The sequence below is a fragment of the Hordeum vulgare genome, chromosome 2H, assembly GCF_904849725.1.
Source record: "Hordeum vulgare subsp. vulgare chromosome 2H, MorexV3_pseudomolecules_assembly, whole genome shotgun sequence".
In the NCBI taxonomy this organism is placed as follows: Eukaryota; Viridiplantae; Streptophyta; class Magnoliopsida; order Poales; family Poaceae; genus Hordeum; species Hordeum vulgare.
Window position 1 is genome coordinate 618,575,584 of NC_058519.1, and position 17,811 is coordinate 618,593,394.

Consider the following 17,811-nt stretch of genomic DNA (forward strand, 5'->3'; position numbering starts at 1 on the left):
ATACATACACCACTATCATATTATTTCTACATAAATTTGCATAGTGTGGACTGATGACTATATAATATTTTACCTATGTAACAGGCCGTCCAGAGCACGAGAACACCTATGAAGATGGCCGGGCCAGCGCGACAACGCAAGTCTCATCATTAGAGAATAGCAAAATTACCGTGAAATGGTGTCTCCAGAGGGATTGTGAGACCAAAGGTGAACCCTATAGGGATAAGACCAGGGCGTGCATCTGTTGCGTCACTCAGCCAGGTGCACCGTGTTATCATTCCCAAGATGAGTGTCAGAAGAATTGCCCGATAGTCCGAAATTAGGGTGGGCATTATAGGAATAAAACAACAGGTTGATTGATTGATGTACACGGTACCTTTTCATTTGTGCGTGTATCCATGCTAATAAAGAAATAAGTTGAAATCCAGTGTGACCAATCTTGTCTTAGTTATATTTTCTAATTCGTGGCACCAGTTGTTCTCTTGATTTAAAACTAAATAAAAACTGATCGATCAACGCTAGGAGAGCGAAGTACTATCCTACCAAAAAATCTTATATTTTAAAATGAAAGTAGTATCATGCATGACAGATCTCAACTACTTCTTCCGTTCCTAAATATAAGTTTTTTTTAGAGTTTTCATTAAAAACTACATATGAATGTATATAAACATACATTAGAGTATAGATTCATTTATTTACTCGGTATATAGTCTTCTAGTGGAATATCTTTAAAGACTTATATCTCTTTAAAGACTTATATAGACATACATTAGAATATATATTCACTTATTTTATTCTGTTTATAGTACTAACCATTGAAAATAGGGAAAATCTATAATGAAGTGTGCGCATGCGAGTCATCCCGTGCGGCGGGTTCTGACCCTCCATCGTGTGGCGCACAGTGAACCGTATAATATACAGAGTAGAAGCTATGGCTGGCTACAGTAGGCCGACCCTACAATACTTTCTAGCATGCTACAATTCTAAACTGATCACGTCCTATGCTACAATGCGCTAGCATTATGATGCACTACTAGTATAACATCACCGATGTAGAATCCGGCAATTACGCTGCATCGACAAGTACTTCGTAATGTAATATGTCAACTAAACATGCTTAAACATTCGGAAAGCATGTATTATATAATCCGATGAGTCTTTTCATGCGGTTAATTTCATCTCCTTACCATGCATGCATGTAATAAAGTCATCAAAATTCTTTCTATTACCTTGAAATTTAAAAAGTTTTATCTCCAAAACCGTTAATTTGATTGACGATCCGTTTTCACCGTTGGCTTTGTCGCGACGAGATCTTTAAAACCAGACCCCATTTCGACATGTTTCGAGAATTTTTTTCTCCATCTATAATTGCCACATTTTTAGACTTACTTGTCGTATTATTAACCACTTACTTACCTAAAAAAATAACTTAATTGCCATTTTTTTCTCAATGTAAACCTTGTGCCGCATGTATCCATATTTCAGCACACAACAACGTGGGCTAGAAGGATATGCAAATGATATCACAAACATATGCATTGCATGCAAAGCGTCACACGGAAAATTCGTAGAAAAAGTGTCACACACAAAACATGTGTTGGCAGACCTTATTCACTAGCTAAATGCAGCTGGTTAGTACTAGTACTATTAGTAGTAGTTTAAAATTGCATAGTTGCCAATTTTACAAAAACTTAGTTGTCAAGATGTTAGTTTTACTATGCCGAGTTTTCATATTTACAAATGATGATCAAAAAGATTTTTTTGGTCACCGGTTTTAAATATGTCGAGTTGTCATATTTTTACGTGTAATCGCCTAAAAAAGGTTGTTTGTGCTTGCCATTTTAATTATGCCGAGATGTCATATTTATGCGCAATTTTCAAAAATTTGAGATTAAGTTATTTTTAGTAAGTGCAGCAAATATGATAGGTACGAGAAAAAAAAAGTTATCGAAACATGTCGACATGAGATCTAGTTTTGATATGGAAATTAAGCAGTTGTAATCTGGTAACAAAGTACTTGTAATATGATGAGTAGCTACTTGTAATTTGACAAGTACACATTTTATACAGGACAAGAAGTCAACTCATCCATGTAGCTAGAGCTAGGCCATGTGTAAATATTGGCTAAGCTACTAAAATTTAGTAGTACTAGCTAACGCTGCCACAAATGCTCGTGTTGTTTGCTTTTTGCAACGCCTTGAGGTCATGGACTCCTTTTTGATAATGCCTTGCATGCCTGTGCTGTCAGACCATCCGTGAAGATTGACATGCATGCAGTAAAGTAGACTGTAATAAAAGACAACCTCTGCTACCACTGCAAACCTAGGGAGTAGAGTAGTCATGAGGCTCGCGCTAAAACGAAGCAATTTTGTGGGCTAGTAGCAGCCGCCGCACGGGAAATCATATATGCGGCGCCGCTAGGTAGTAGGGTCCTTGAAAATATGGAAACTTTCAAAGTGGGATGTCGGATCGTTAACTCACGTGCACCACACAGATATGCTAATTGAACACTTTTTTGACTCGCCCTCGTTTGTATCTCCCTCGCCGTCGTAGAGGCACAATGGCCAACCATGGAGATGATGCCCTGCTCTGCTACCGGGGTGGATGCCACCTAGCTAGGCAGCGGCAAAGCCAGAGGCGAGGCGTCTACAGACGACAGGCTACAGTTGAGATGCCCTTCAGCGAGTAGGGCCGCGAGGGACGCCACCCGTGGGGCGGTGGAGGATGCCTGCGTCGTCGGCCTTGGCGACCTCACCGCCGACGCCGACCGACGGGGTACGAAGACTGCATAGGCAGTGCCACGTGCGTCGGCGACACATATCCCGATATTGTTTCTCCTTCAAATCTTACTTCCCTCCCTAGCCCGCAAGTCGGCGGCAAAGCGGCCATTTTTTCCCTCCATTTCCCCCAAACCCTTCCGCTCGCTCCCGCGCTCGCTCCCACCGCTGTGGACGACGACCTCACGGCCGCCGCCTCCATGGCCTCGCCCCCCGTCGCCGCCGAAGCCAGAGGTAAGCCCCCCTCCCCCCCGCAAGGCCGTCGCGCCGCCCAAGAAGAAGAAGGAGTCGACGCCCGAGGAGCGGGCCATGGAGTCGGCCAAGAGGAAGGGTCGGAGGCACGCGTAGGATGCAAGGGGCGAGGCAGCTGCCGCCGCCATCGCCACCACCACGGAGCAGGAAGACACCAATGCCCGGGTGAAGGCGGCAACCAGGGAGGCCTTGTTGTACCTAGGGGTAAACCCTAGCCAGCACGGGCTTGTCAACGCCACCATTGTTGCGGCCGCGGCCAACACGGGCTCATCAGTATATCCTCGGATGATGCTGCCGGAGTCGCCGCGCGCGTTTTGCACACAGTTGATTCCCAGCTTCCACGTCTACCCGCAAGGCACCCACTTCTCTTGGGAATGCTCGTCGGAGGTGAGCATCGTGGCCCCTTCCACGCCGGCGCCGGTGACCATCGACCTCAACGCCGTGCCGGTGGCAGGCGGATCATCGTCCGAAGTCATGAGGAAACGCCAGCGCAAGATGCCATCCGACATGCTCACCAGCGCCCGCAATCTGTTCGATGGAATGCCGGCGGTCGTCGACGATGACACGGCCAACCGATTCCTCGAGAACATGATCTTGGAAGGCGGTGTGCCGGCGGCTGGTGCGTACGATCCCGATGAGAGCCAAAGCCAGGACGGCCGAGCGCCTTTCACGCAAGCCACCAATGATCCACATGACGCCTTCATGCAAGATCAGGTCGGCCTAGATGGCTTCCTGCTCGACCATGAGTTCCCGGAGGACTACGGCCTTGAGGAGGAGGAGGATGACATGGACATCGATGGGGAGCATTTGTTCGAGGAGGAACTCGCCAACCAAACTGTTGCCGTGGCGAAGCCAAAGCGCAAGAGCAAGCGGACGAAGGCATACACGCCGGCCGAGGACAAGCTCCTTTGTGAGTGTTGGAGGGACATTGGGCAAGACCCGAAGGTCGGCGCCGAACAAAAGTTCAACCGGATGTGATCTGTGACGGAGATCACACTCCCTTTTTTGCATGCCGACAAGTGTGGTGGCATGACCACGGGAAGACATGCGCGTGGTCAAATTCCCACCCCTTTTGGTGTGCTCGCATGTGTGCCGACCGAGGCAAGTGTACCAACATGAACTGCATGGTGTTTTTATGTAGGCTGGCAATGTATGCCGGTCGCTGGCGTGCCGGCATGAACTCTTGGGCGTTGGCATGGAGGCCTTTTTAATCTAAATATGCGGACATAAAATGGGTCGTCCGCGTTGGGTGCACGACCGACCCAAAAAAAGGGCGTACACAGAGCGGGCGGCCGACCCAAACGGACAAAAAGCGTACAATAGTTGTCATCATCCTCTTCTTCTTCATTGTCTTCCATCATACCCCCTCTTTCTCCATGCTTGGTCCAACAATTATAAATGGGCATGAAACTCGACTGAAGCGGGTGAGTGTGAAGGATTTTCAAGGAAGAGTAATCCTTCTTATTCCGATAGACGATACATGGACAACACATAAAACCATTCAGACTGTTTGCCTGAGCCACACCGATAAAATTATGCGGGCCCGTAATATACCCGATAGTGCGTCGGTCATCGTACATCCATTACCGGTTCATCAGCATTATGTAATTAAATATATCAAAAACCATTACAAAACATCATGAATAAAAAAATGACCAAATTAATACAAGTTAATCACATTAAAACCAAAGTACACTAGTGATCAAGTGTTATTACTGTAAAAATAAATGCATAAAGTTCATACATAGTTCTCATAAAACAACATACAACTATATAGAGCATCTAAAACATACATTGAAAGTAACATACAACTATGTAAAACATTTAAATGCATCAACAAATGCGATCAAAATCGGAACTAAGGTAACAATTGATCCAACAACATAATGATACCAAGTCTCTTTATCAATGACATATTTTCTAACCTTTCTAATCTTCAAGCGCATTGCATCCATGTGGATCTTTTGTAGATCGACGACATCGGCAACATGCAACTTCATTTTCATCTTCTCTTGTTCAATTATTTTCAATTTTTATTTCAAATAGTTATTTTTTTCAACTAAATTTAACCACTCAACAAGAGGGTCGGTTGGAATTTTCGGTTCACGTACCTCCTACATAAAAATATCTATATCAAGTTGGTCGGCATAATTGTCATAAACAGTAAATAAAATAAATAGTTACAAAAGATAATATACCACATTCAAATTATAGACCAGACGAGAGCCGGCGTGTGCGGATATCAAAACCATGTCATTATATAATAACAAACAATAATACAAGTAAGAAAATTATACAAGTAACTATCTAAATCATACAAGTAAGATTTTATTAAAAGGATAAGAACAAGAGGCTCACCATGGCGGTGGCGACGATGAGATCGACGCGGGCGATCGACGACAGTGAGGACGGGGACGCGTACGGGGTGTCACCCTACACATGTGCAAACTAAGCAGTTAATTTAAGCTCAGATTGGATCTAAATCAAATAAACTCCCACATACACTCCTTCACTAAAACCCATAAATCACTCTACTTCTAGAGCATGAAATGTGTTAAACTAGCAATGAGAGATGATAGGATGAAGTTGCTATCTTTTTAGAACAATTATATAGTTGGTGAGCCGTCAAATCTAGACAAATCTTGGAAAAAATGGAGCTTGAAGGTCGAGCTTGGAGAAAGAACAGAGGAGAAGAAAGAGGAGAAAGCTTAAGTGTGGCTCGAGCACCTCATATCATGTTTGTTTTGTGTGAACTCAAGTGGCATCATGCTCTCACACATTTCATCGAGCACGTATTGTGCATAGGAAGGGAAAATAAACTAGCACACACCTTTCACCTTCTATGAGGAAAAAACAGAGGAGAGGACGAGCATGGGCGAGGATATATATAGGCAAATGTTTTGGAGACACCAACTGGGACAAAAGGGTTTCACGCGTGCCCCGACCCCTTTAGTCCCGGTTGGTGTCTTCAACCGGGACTAAATGTCCCATTCGAACCAGGACTGGTGCCTGCCGAGCTCCGTCCGGCGTCCTCGCCGCCCGAACCGGGAGTAATGCTCACATTAGTCCCGTTCATAACGCGACCGAGACTATTGCTCTAATCCGGGTAGAACGAAAGCCCTATTTTCTACGAGTGGACACTTTAATGAGCGACTCTAAAATCCGCTAGAGATGGTTTATTACGCCTCTAGTAGCTACATTGAGCACATCTACATGCCTATTTTGTTGTAGTGGCACATGCACAGAGGCGAAGGGGTCCATACCACCAAAATCAAAGTGAAAAGCTCATTCAGCTCGTTGGGGAGGCGAAAGTCGAGGTGAAGGCTGTGTTGGGGAACGTAGTAATTTCAAAAAAATCCTACACCGTACAAGGATCTATCTATGGAGAAACCAGCGACGAGCAAAGGAGTAGAGCATCTTCATAACTTTGAAGATCGCTAAGCGGAAGCGTTGCTAGAACGCGGTTGATGGAGTCGTACTCGGAGCGATTCAGATCGCGGTGGATTCCGATCTATGCGCCGAACGACGACGCCTCCGCGTTCAACACACGTGCAGCCCGGTGACGTTACCAACGCCTTGATCCAGCAAGGAGGGAGGAGAGGTTGAGGGAGAGCTCCGGTAGCACGACGGCGTGGTGTCGGTGGAGCTACGTGGCACTTGATACGTCCAAAATGCATCACTATTTTGTATCATAACTTGTCTCTATTCATTCATATATTTCACAATATGATGCTGTTCTTATAGTGTTTTGGCTTATTTTACACAGTTTACAACTTTCCGGTGTAGAAACAACAGACGCGAAATTCAGCAGAGTAAATGGGATGAAGAGTTGCCATATTAGAACATCTCCAACTGCGCTGAAATTTATGGGGAAGAAGTTTCCGAATGAATCACGAAGACAGGCTGAAGAAGGGTCGGAGGGGGGCCACCAGGCACCCAGGCGACCTGGTGGCGTGGGTCACCCCTAGGTCGCGCCCATATGCCGCCTGGGTGGTGGGTCCCACCTCCGATGCCCTCCTTTGGCCTATATGACCCTCGTGACCTAAAAGTTACGAGAACAGAAGTTTTTTCTGGAGTTCCGCTGCCGCTCTGGGGCAGAAACCTACAGAGAAGAAAAGACCTTTCCGACGGGCAGATTTCGCTGGGGAGAACTCCTCCCGGAAGGGGAGATCGTCCTCATCGTCCTCACCATCGTCACGGGCATCATCGAGATCATCATCACCATCATCATCATCACCAGCACCATCTCCATCATCACCCCATCTCACTTTACCATAGCAATCGGAGTTGTACCTTGCACTATTCATCCCCTCTACTCTACCGGTGTTGATTACTCTTTTGTGGTGAATGCTATTGAGTTTTGTTGGAGAATTATTGTTATGACCAGATTGTTCATCATATTTTCATCACCTCTGATCATGATCTCTTTTATGTCTCGTGAGTAGTTCCTTTAGTTATTGAGGACATGAGAGAAGTCTAGTTGCTAGTAGTCATATGAGGTTGAAGTAATATGTGTTGATTGATATTCAAGTTATGGTGTTATTCTTCTAGTGGTGTTATGTGAACGTCGACTACATAACACTTCGCCTTTTTAAGTACCTAGGGGAATGCATCGTGTATAAAGAATGCTTATGGTGGGTTGCCGGAGTGACAGAAACCTGAACCCCAGTTCGCATACTTTTGCACGAGGGAGTATTGGATCCTAAAGCTTATTGCTATGGTTAGACTTTGCCTTAATTTCTCTCTTGTATTTGCGGATTCTTGCAAGGGGGATTAATCATAAGAGTGTACTTGTCTTAGCCTAGACGGTGCACTAGTGAAGATCCACCCACATAACACTTACCAATACAAAACATAGTACTAGACAGAATATGGCGAAAGCACTTGACTATCTCTCTTGCGTGTCCTCAGGAATGCCTTAGTCTTTATAAGTTTAGCCCCTCGGCTTATCCTTTGTGCTCAAAAGGATTGGGCCACTTGCTGCACCTCGGCACCATTTACTTTCCTTGCATTTATTTCGTTGTTGCTTATACCAGAAAACCCATAAAAAGTTACCTTTCAGTACTTGAAGTTATTCCTTGCTCAAGATCGCTTGTCTGTACCTTCTGCTCCTCGTTGGGTTCGGCACTCTTACTTATTGAAAAAGGCTACGATAGATCCCCTACATTTGTGGGTCATCAAGACCATTTTCTGGCGCCGTTGCTAAGGAGTGTAGCACTATTGGTAAATGAAATTGGTAAGGAAACCTTTACGCTGTGTGTGCTGTTTTCACTTTTTGTCCCTATGGACAACTCTGCTCTTGGTTTGTTGCTTGTGGGGAACCGCCCCAACGCTATTGTGGTGGAGGAGCCTCCCCCACCTACTGAAATTGTGCCCTTGAAAATACAAACTGGTATTATTGATTGTGTCTTGGCTAATCGATATGCAGGAGATAGACATCCAGGTGAACACTTGCTATATCTTTCACAACTATGCTCCTTATTTAAGCTTGCAGGCATATCGATGGATTTTGTTATGAGAAACTTATTCTCTCTATCATTAAAAGATAAGGCTTTGGATTGGTATAGGCTTCTTTTATGCAAAGTTTTACCCTCTTCATGAAATACATCGAGACATGAACTATATTTATAACTTTTGGTCTCGTGACAGAGAAAGCATCGCTCAAGCTTGGGGGAGATTGAAGTCCCTAATGCTCAAATGTCCCAATCATGAGCTCCCCAAGGAAATTATTCTTACAAATTTTTATGCAAGGCTTTCTCGTCAAGATAAAGAGATGCTTGATGCCTCACACTTAGTCTCCTTCGGAATCTTATTTTGACTCATCCCCAAACCACTTGTCAGACACAAGTCAAAATGATCCTCTCCTTTTCGATTTTGAGCACTCATGCAATGGATGAGCGTAAGCAAGATATGTTGGCACTTAGAATGGCAAATAGAATAATGATGGAGAAGGAAGACAAAAAGGTGTGAAAGGCTCACATCAATGAGGACAACCATAGGCGAGAGAAAGCCAAATGATAGATATGATGTGAGGAGTAGGGATTGCCATGTAATGGATGCACATATGAGCTAAGGTAAGCTCTCCAATGGAACTAGTGTGGGTGCATCCAAGTTGTTTGCTCATGAAGACCTAGAGCTCATTTGAGGAGGCTCATCATTGGAATATGCAAACCAAGTTCTATAGTGTAAGGGTCCCCACATAGTTATGCATGAATGATAATCTCTATGTAGTACCAATATAACAATGGAGTACACGTGTGGATCTTTCAAAAGGAATAGTAGTGTTGCCCCCTTCTCTCTTTTTATTTCTTTTTTATTTAATTTTCTTTTTCTCTTTTTTTATATTTTTGTGGCCTCTTTGGCTCTTTCTTTTTATCTCTCATTTGTCCTCTTTGGGATCTTTTGTTTTGTCCACTTTGGGGTCTTTTCCTCTCTTAAGGGCAACACTCTATGTTTTACATGAAAAGAAAGAAAAATCATCACACTTTATAAGAAGTACTCAACATAAATACACGTGAAAACTATCATGATGTATGCAAATGTATGCCTCTGTCAGTGTAGCAGGATATGCAATGATACTAGCGCGTCATGTAGCAGTAATGAGGGCAAGGCCCAACTAACGTGCGGCTCTATGACCAAGCAAAAGCATGTATGACATGAAGATCAAGTCTTGAGATGGTGGATGTTGCATGGCAATGTATCTCGGAAAGGCTATGGAAATGCCTTAATAGGTAGGTATGGTGGCTGTTTTGAGGAAAGATATAATGAGGCTTATGTATGACAGAGCTTATCATGTTATGGGTTTGGATGCACCGGCGGAGTTTGCACCAACTCTCAATGTGAGAAAGGGAAATGCACGGTACCGAAGAGGCTAACAAAATATGGATGGTGGAAGTGCCAACAATCGAATACTCACATTAGTCTGAAGAACTCATACACTTATTATCGGTAACTCTCTATCTAGTTAGGAAATTCACAAAGAGACAAGTACCCTGAGTAGGAATGTTTGGGGGTTTGGTTATCCCTGCGCATCCTCGACTCATGATAACGTGAGGGTACTCTATATATTCCAACCCCTCCAGAGGTTAGCGATCAATTTAGTAGCTAGAGTTCTCAACTAATTTTAGTTTTTAAAAAACACACGGATTTCCCAAAATACGACACCTATCACTAATAGGCTCAAGCTCTTGGCACCAATAGTACAAACATTACTCAAATCAATACCTCAAAACTATTGCAAGTTACTACTATACTTAAATAGCAACCTCAAATACCTACTTATGCAAGACACACAACTCAGTGCAACGAGCTAACTCTCTAAACAAGATAAGCATGATAACTCAAGAGAGTTCCAAAATCAACCTAAATAATAGCTCTTTAAAAAGATAATCATGAAAACTAAGAGCTAAGCATGACAGTAGCTACGAGAAGATGAAGAACACACAAAAAAGATAAGCATGAAAACTATGTTGTGTTCTAAAGTGCAATGGAGCGTGTGTCTCTCCCAAACAAGATAGGCGAGGTTCCGACTTGTTATGAACAACAAGCAAAACTAAAACAAACTAAAAAGTAAATAGCGGGATGATCCAAGTATAGCACATATCATATGAAGTGATAAAAATATGGCATGGAGCTGGACGAACTGATAATTATTGATAGAGAAGGGGATGCACGGGGGAATCTGATGTCTACTACGCAACCTTCTCCTTGTCGACGTTGTTGGGCCTCCAAGTGCAGAGGTGTCACGCCCAAGATGCGACCCTATCCTGAATTTGGCATGAAGGCATCGTCAGGGATAGAAGCGCATCTCGTCGTGTCGCAAGAATGGATATCGTTACAAGTACATGTACTGAAAAGAAGAGATATATATTCAGAGTTGGCTTACACTCGCCACAAGCTACATCAGAGTCACATCAGTACATTACATAACCATCAAGAGTAAGAGCAGGGTCCGACTACGGACGAAAACAAACGACAAAAGAAGAACGACGTCCATCCTTGCTATCCCAGACTGCCGACCTGGAACCCATCCAAGATCGGAGAAGAAGAAGAAGAAGAAGAAGAAGAAGAAGCAGCTCCAAATGAACAATCAACGCGCTCGCGTCAAGTAACCTTTACCTGTACCTGCAACTGGTGCTGTAGTAATCTGTGAGCCACAGGGGACTCAGCAATCTCATTTCCAAAGGTATCAAGACTAGCAAAGCTTAATGGGTGAGGCATGGTTAAGTGGTGAGGTTGCAGCAGCGGCTAAGCATATATTTGGTGGCTAACTTACGAGTACCAGAAACAAGAGGGGGAAGATCTATGCATAACGGACGTGAACTACTGATGATCAAATGAATGATCCTGAACTCCTACCTACGTCAGGCATAACCCCACCGTGTCCTCGATCGGAGAAGGAACTCACGAAAGAGACAGTCACGGTTACGCACAGTTGGCATATTTTAATTAAGTTAACTTCAAGTTATCTAGAACCAGTGTTAAACAAAGCTTCCACGTTGCCACATAACCGCGGGCACGGCTTTCTGAAAAGATTTAACCCTGCAGGGGTGCTCCAACTAGTCTATCACAAATTACCACAAGCCGCATAGAAATCCTCAATCACGAAGCTCGCGATCTCGGCGGATTCCCTAGTGGAAAACCTCAACTCTAAGATTACCCAAAGCATCACCGGAATCCCGATGCACAAGATATTCCGTCAAAGGTAAAACTAATCCAGCAAGGCCACCCGGTGTGTCGACGAACCCGATAGGAGCCGCGTATCTCGTTCTCAGGACACACCGTCTATGCAAAGTGGACGGGAACCAAACCTCGAGTTGCCCCGTGGTGGCACCGCCGACTGCTAGGTGGGTGGACCAACACTCATGAGGAGCACTGGCCCGGGGGTTGATTAAATTATCCTCGGGTTAATTACTCCCTATGCAGTTTATTAGTGATTAGGAAAATGTAGTACCAAAGTTGGGCCTTGCCAGACCAGCTTTAATCTAAAACAAATTATCAAGGGGGTCCCCATAACAACCCCGATCGTGTTAGGAGCGCTCGTTTATGGAACATAACACCGGTAGCCGAAAACTAAGGGGGCAAAGGTGGAACAAAACACCAGGCTAGAAAGGCCGAGCCTTCCACCTTTTACCAAGTATATAGGTGCATTAAATTAAATATCATTAATATGGTGATATGACAAGGAACCCATGTTATCACATGGAAGCAACTGCACTTGCAACTAGCAACGCTATCAACAGGATTAAGCAAGCAGTAACATAGCCAATGAGTGGTTTGCTAGGTCGAACAGGTTGAAGGTTAACATGGCATTGTTGAGAGGCTGATATTTAACAAGTGGTTGGCAACGAGACATAATCAATAGCATCGAAATAACTAGCATGGCAATGATAGTAATGGTATCTGGGGAAATGATGAAGCCTCACGGAGAGAAACTTGATAGAACTTAAAACTCCGGAAAAGAAAAGATAAGAGCACTTGAGAAAAGGAATTGATATCATGAGGCACTTCGGAAGAAGAATTGAAACCATTTAATGAAGCAAGAATAAGAATTATGTTATGCTTATCCTTCATCAAGTTTAATTGATGACCAGCAACGGATTTAGCATACAACTTATTCCTCTAGGAATGAATCTTGAAGAGGCAGAGAGATAAGCACCACTTGAAGCATAAATGAAAGAAGCACGGGTAAGAATTCCAATTGAATGGGAATACCAAGAAAGCATGGATACACATGAGAATGAAGAGATCATGATCCACCTGAGAGAGAAATTTAAACAAGACACCAGAATAATTGAGAGACGAACGAAGAGACAACAATTGAGAAGATTTGAGGATGAAAGCTGAAAGCTGAGAACGAAAAAGTCTTCTGAAATGATGGCCTTCGGAGGATCAAGAATGAAATAACTCGGAAATGCACCGGGTAGCAAGAAAGGGATACTCATGATTGGAATAAATAAGATGACGACACCAAGCTGAAATGATGAATATCCAAGAGAATAGACCAAGATTTGAGAGAAAAACCCCTTCGGTCTTCAAAACTGAAATGAAGAGGAGAACACCACCAAGAATAACTGAGATACTCCGGAATAAAGAATAATGAAAGGTTGAGCCAATATGAGAATTAATTCCAATAGATCTTGACGAGGGGATATGAGTGATGAAATTCATACTTACGTCATAGTTGAAAAGAATTAATGAACTCCGGGAAGGAATTAAAAGAGCGAGGAAAGATCCTGGGAAAAACCTGTGGGTTATGGGCCCACTCAAAGAAACCACCGTTAGAAAAGATTGAAAGACAGATTCAATGCACCGGTACAAATGACAACTTCATGAGGGTGAGAACCTCGAAATACTTAAAGGATAGAAAACACAAAACTCCTGAGAATCTTCACGATGAATCACCGGTTACGAAAGAAAGAAGAGATAGCGGAAGCATCACTGAAATGAAATGCAGTTGGATGAAATCCAATCACTGAAGAAAAAGGGCGGGAGGGCGGGGAAAAACAAAGACAACTTGGGACGGATGAGATGAACTCCGGATGGGATAAGAGAATGATCTGCAAAGATTAGAGAGGATTGAATTCACTCAAGAGAAACGCACTGGTTGGAAAAGAATTGATATGACAACTCCGGTAGACAAGAATTGATAAGAGAATTTATTTGAGCAAAATAATTAGCATTCACATAAAAATATGAGAACACCACTAGAAAGATCTGAAATCACCACTTAACATCGAAGCAACTTGAATTACCATATTCAACAAAACAAAGGATGAGGCTTATGAAACAAGCCAGAACAAACTCATGAGAAAGACTTCGCCCGATATTTTCGTGGACAGGATCGCACGGGCTCGATTTTACAGTAGTCATCAAGTGCAAGGCAGTGCACCCGACATACGAAGCGTCCCCGAGTCATAGCAAGCTACAAGGACTCGTTAAGACACAACGTGTACCGCTGTAAGTCGACCGTGAACAAACGAATCCACTAGATGTCGAACCCCAACCTAACATCATGCATTTGTTGGAAGATTGTCCTATAAGCAACTACTTGAATTCCCACCTATGAATTCCCGAAATATCTGGTCATGCAATCTGGTACACGGATACAAGGAGTAATATCACACAACTCCTATACTAACCCGTCACCTGTATCACATCCGTCAACACACAACCAGAATCTCGGACCTTCATCTACAACAGATCCTCGTGATCACAACGATACAAAGTATGGCAGTACTCCCGAACAATCTGCACCAGTACTGGGGACATCGGGGTTATCTCGCCACTACTAGTATTGAAGCAATTACGAACATCCTTCGTTCTGAGATACTAAGAAATCTGAATGATAACGATGTGCTCGAGAATCCCCTGGAGCTCAACTCCCCGGAAGAAAATCAAGTCAGACAGGAGGCACCAAGACAGAACTACGTCACATCGGCATCATATAGATTCCAAAAATATCCGCGTGATCCTAAAAAAAATTTGAGTGAGAAGAGGAGTGGAATAAATTATTACGTCAAGATTCCTCACCAGAGCATATAAGAGGAGAGAAAAAAGAATCCTACTCTCCGATATATAACTAAGACTCAAATAGTTTTCACTAGACTCGACTCGGCCAAGTTCGATCAATCAAGGGGGCTCAAGGTCGGTCCTTGCTCTGATACCAACTTGTCACGCCCAAGACGCGACCCTATCCTCAATTTGGCACAAAGGCCTCGTCAGGGATAGAAGCGCATCTCGTCGTGTCGCAAGAATGGATATCGTTACAAGTACATGTACTGAAAAGAAGAGATATATATTCAGAGTTGGCTTACACTCGCCACAAGCTACATCAGAGTCACATCAGTACATTACATAACTATCAAGAGTAAGAGCAGGGTCCGACTACGGACGAAAACAAACGACAAAAGAAGAACGACGTCCATCCTTGCTATCCCAGACTGCCGACCTGGAACCCATCCAAGATCGGAGAAGAAGAAGAAGAAGAAGAAGAAGCAGCTCCAAATGAACAATCAACGCGCTCGCGTCAAGTAACCTTTACCTATACCTACAACTCGCGTTGTAGTAATCTGTGAGCCACAGGGGACTCAGCAATCTCATTTCCAAAGGTATCAAGACTAGCAAAGCTTAATGGGTGAGGCATGGTTAAGTGGTGAGGTTGCAGCAGCGGCTAAGCATATATTTGGTGGCTAACTTACGAGTACCAGAAACAAGAGGGGGAAGATCTACGCATAACGGACGCGAACTACTGATGATCAAATGAATGATCCTGAACTCCTACCTACGTCAGGCATAACCCCACCGTGTCCTCGATCGGAGAAGGAACTCACGAAAGAGAAAGTCACGGTTACGCACACAGTTGGCATATTTTAATTAAGTTAACTTCAAGTTATCTAGAACCAGTGTTAAACAAAGCTTCCATGTTGCCACATAACCGCGAGCACGACTTTCTGAAAAGATTTAACCCTGCAGGGGTGCTCCAACTAGTCCATCACAAATTACCACAAGCCACATAGAAATCCTCAATCACGAAGCTCGCGATCTCGTCGGATTCCCTAGTGGAAAACCTCAACTCTGAGATTACCCAAAGCATCACCGGAATCCCGATGCACAAGATATTCCGTCAAAGGTAAAACTAATCCAGCAAGGCCACCCGGTGTGTCGACGAACCCGATAGGAGCCGCGTATCTCGTTCTCAGGACACACCGTCTATGCAAAGTGGACCGGAACCAAACCTCGAGTTGCCCCATGGTGGCACCGCCGACTGCAAGGTGGGTGGACCAACACTCATGAGGAGCACTGGCCCGGGGGTTGATTAAATTATCCTCGGGTTAATTACTCCCTATGCAGTTTATTAGTGATTAGGCAAATGTAGTACCAAAGTTGGGCCTTGCCAGACCAGCTTTAATCTAAAACGAATTATCAAGGGGGTCCCCATAACAACCCCGATCGTGTTAGGAGCGCTCGTTTATGGAACATAACACCGGTAGCCGAAAACTAAGGGGGCAAAGGTGGAACAAAACACCAGGCTAGAAAGGCCGAGCCTTCCACCTTTTACCAAGTATATAGGTGCATTAAATTAAATATCATTAATATGGTGATATGACAAGGAACCCATGTTATCACATGGAAGCAACTGCACCTGCAACTAGCAACGCTATCAACAGGATTAAGCAAGCAGTAACATAGCCAATCAGTGGTTTGTTAGGTCGAACAGGTTGAAGGTTAACATGGCATTGTTGAGAGGCTGATATTTAACAAGTGGTAGGCAACGAGACATAATGGATAGCATCGAAATAACTAGCATGGCAATGATAGTAATGGTATCTGGGGAAATGATCATCTTGCCTGAGATCCCGCTTGGAAGAAGAACAACTCGGAGAAGTCGGCAAACCATCGTAGTCGAACGGGTCCTCACATTCCGACACGCTTGCGGAACTCTATCGGAACGGAGCAAATCGGAAACAACATCAACACAAATATTCACCACACGATGCACAACATGATGCATAACCTACTATGATGCATGATCAGTTCATTGATGCAAGGGATGGCATGGCAATTCATCTCATGCAAACTCTACACATTAAGTGAAGCTCGATATGCAACGGGTTGCATATCGATGAAACTCCACGTTTAATTAGTTAATTCACTCCCGATTATTTACACGACAATATTTAATTGTTGTTAACATAGCAAGGGTGAAGCGATGGTCCTACATGTCATCCTAGTCAGTTTAACTCGCGGAACAAAGAGCGGAGCTACGACACAAGAGGCATGCAACACAATATATCATGCCATGAATGCGTCATGCATGCGAGTTCAAACATCACGGGCAAGAAGAGAACTAAACAGGTGTCGCCACGGCGAGCGAGAGGAAACCATGGCGGCAAATCGGAAACGATGCCACGACAACGTTCCTATCCCGATAACTCAACGGGGTATCGGTGACAACGGATAGGGAGCGCGTGCGGGAACACTAAATAAAGATGGGGTGATCCCGACTACCGGGTTCCCATGTGTCGAGGGCGCGACGAAAAGGAAGACAACGTGCACGGGCAAACAAACGGTGCATACATATGGTGCATACATGCATTCAACTCAAACAAATCATACGTTCGTACACCACTAGCACATGGTACACGACATGTCCCATCGGTATACCTTCGACGCGTGCGAATCGGAGGGGTTTGGTCGAAGCGGACGTCGTGGTCGTTGTGGAAGTAGTCGTACACGCGCCGGTAGTTGAAGTAGTGGTACACGGTCTCGTCGACGGTAGTCGTTCACTCGGCGTCGTGGTTCTCAGGTCTTCGGCGTCGGTAGTCGATCACGGGTCTTCGGCGACATCGAGGAAGTCGAACTCGTTTCCTGGGGTCGTCGAGGGCGTCATGGTACTCGGGTCTCGCCGGAACCATGAAGGAGGGAATGGCGCACGCGGCGGTGGCAAACAGCAGCACAAGCTAGCGACAGAGGCCACAACTACAAGCGGCAGCAACTAAGGGCAACAGCTACATGCAAGCAAGCTCTAGCAACTAGCAACAACATAGCAACGGCATCAAGCAGAGCAACCTACATCAATCGGTATCAGGCGGCAGCAACAACAAAAGGCAATAGCAAGCAACAACATTCGACCATCTGCAGCAGCAGCACGCTGCAGCCGGCAGCGAACTACAGCTAGCATCAACGGTGCAAGCGACAGCAGCCTCGACATTAGCGGCAAACAGCAGGTAGCAGGGAAAACATCAGCAGCTAGCATCTACCTAACAGCAGCAAGCAACTA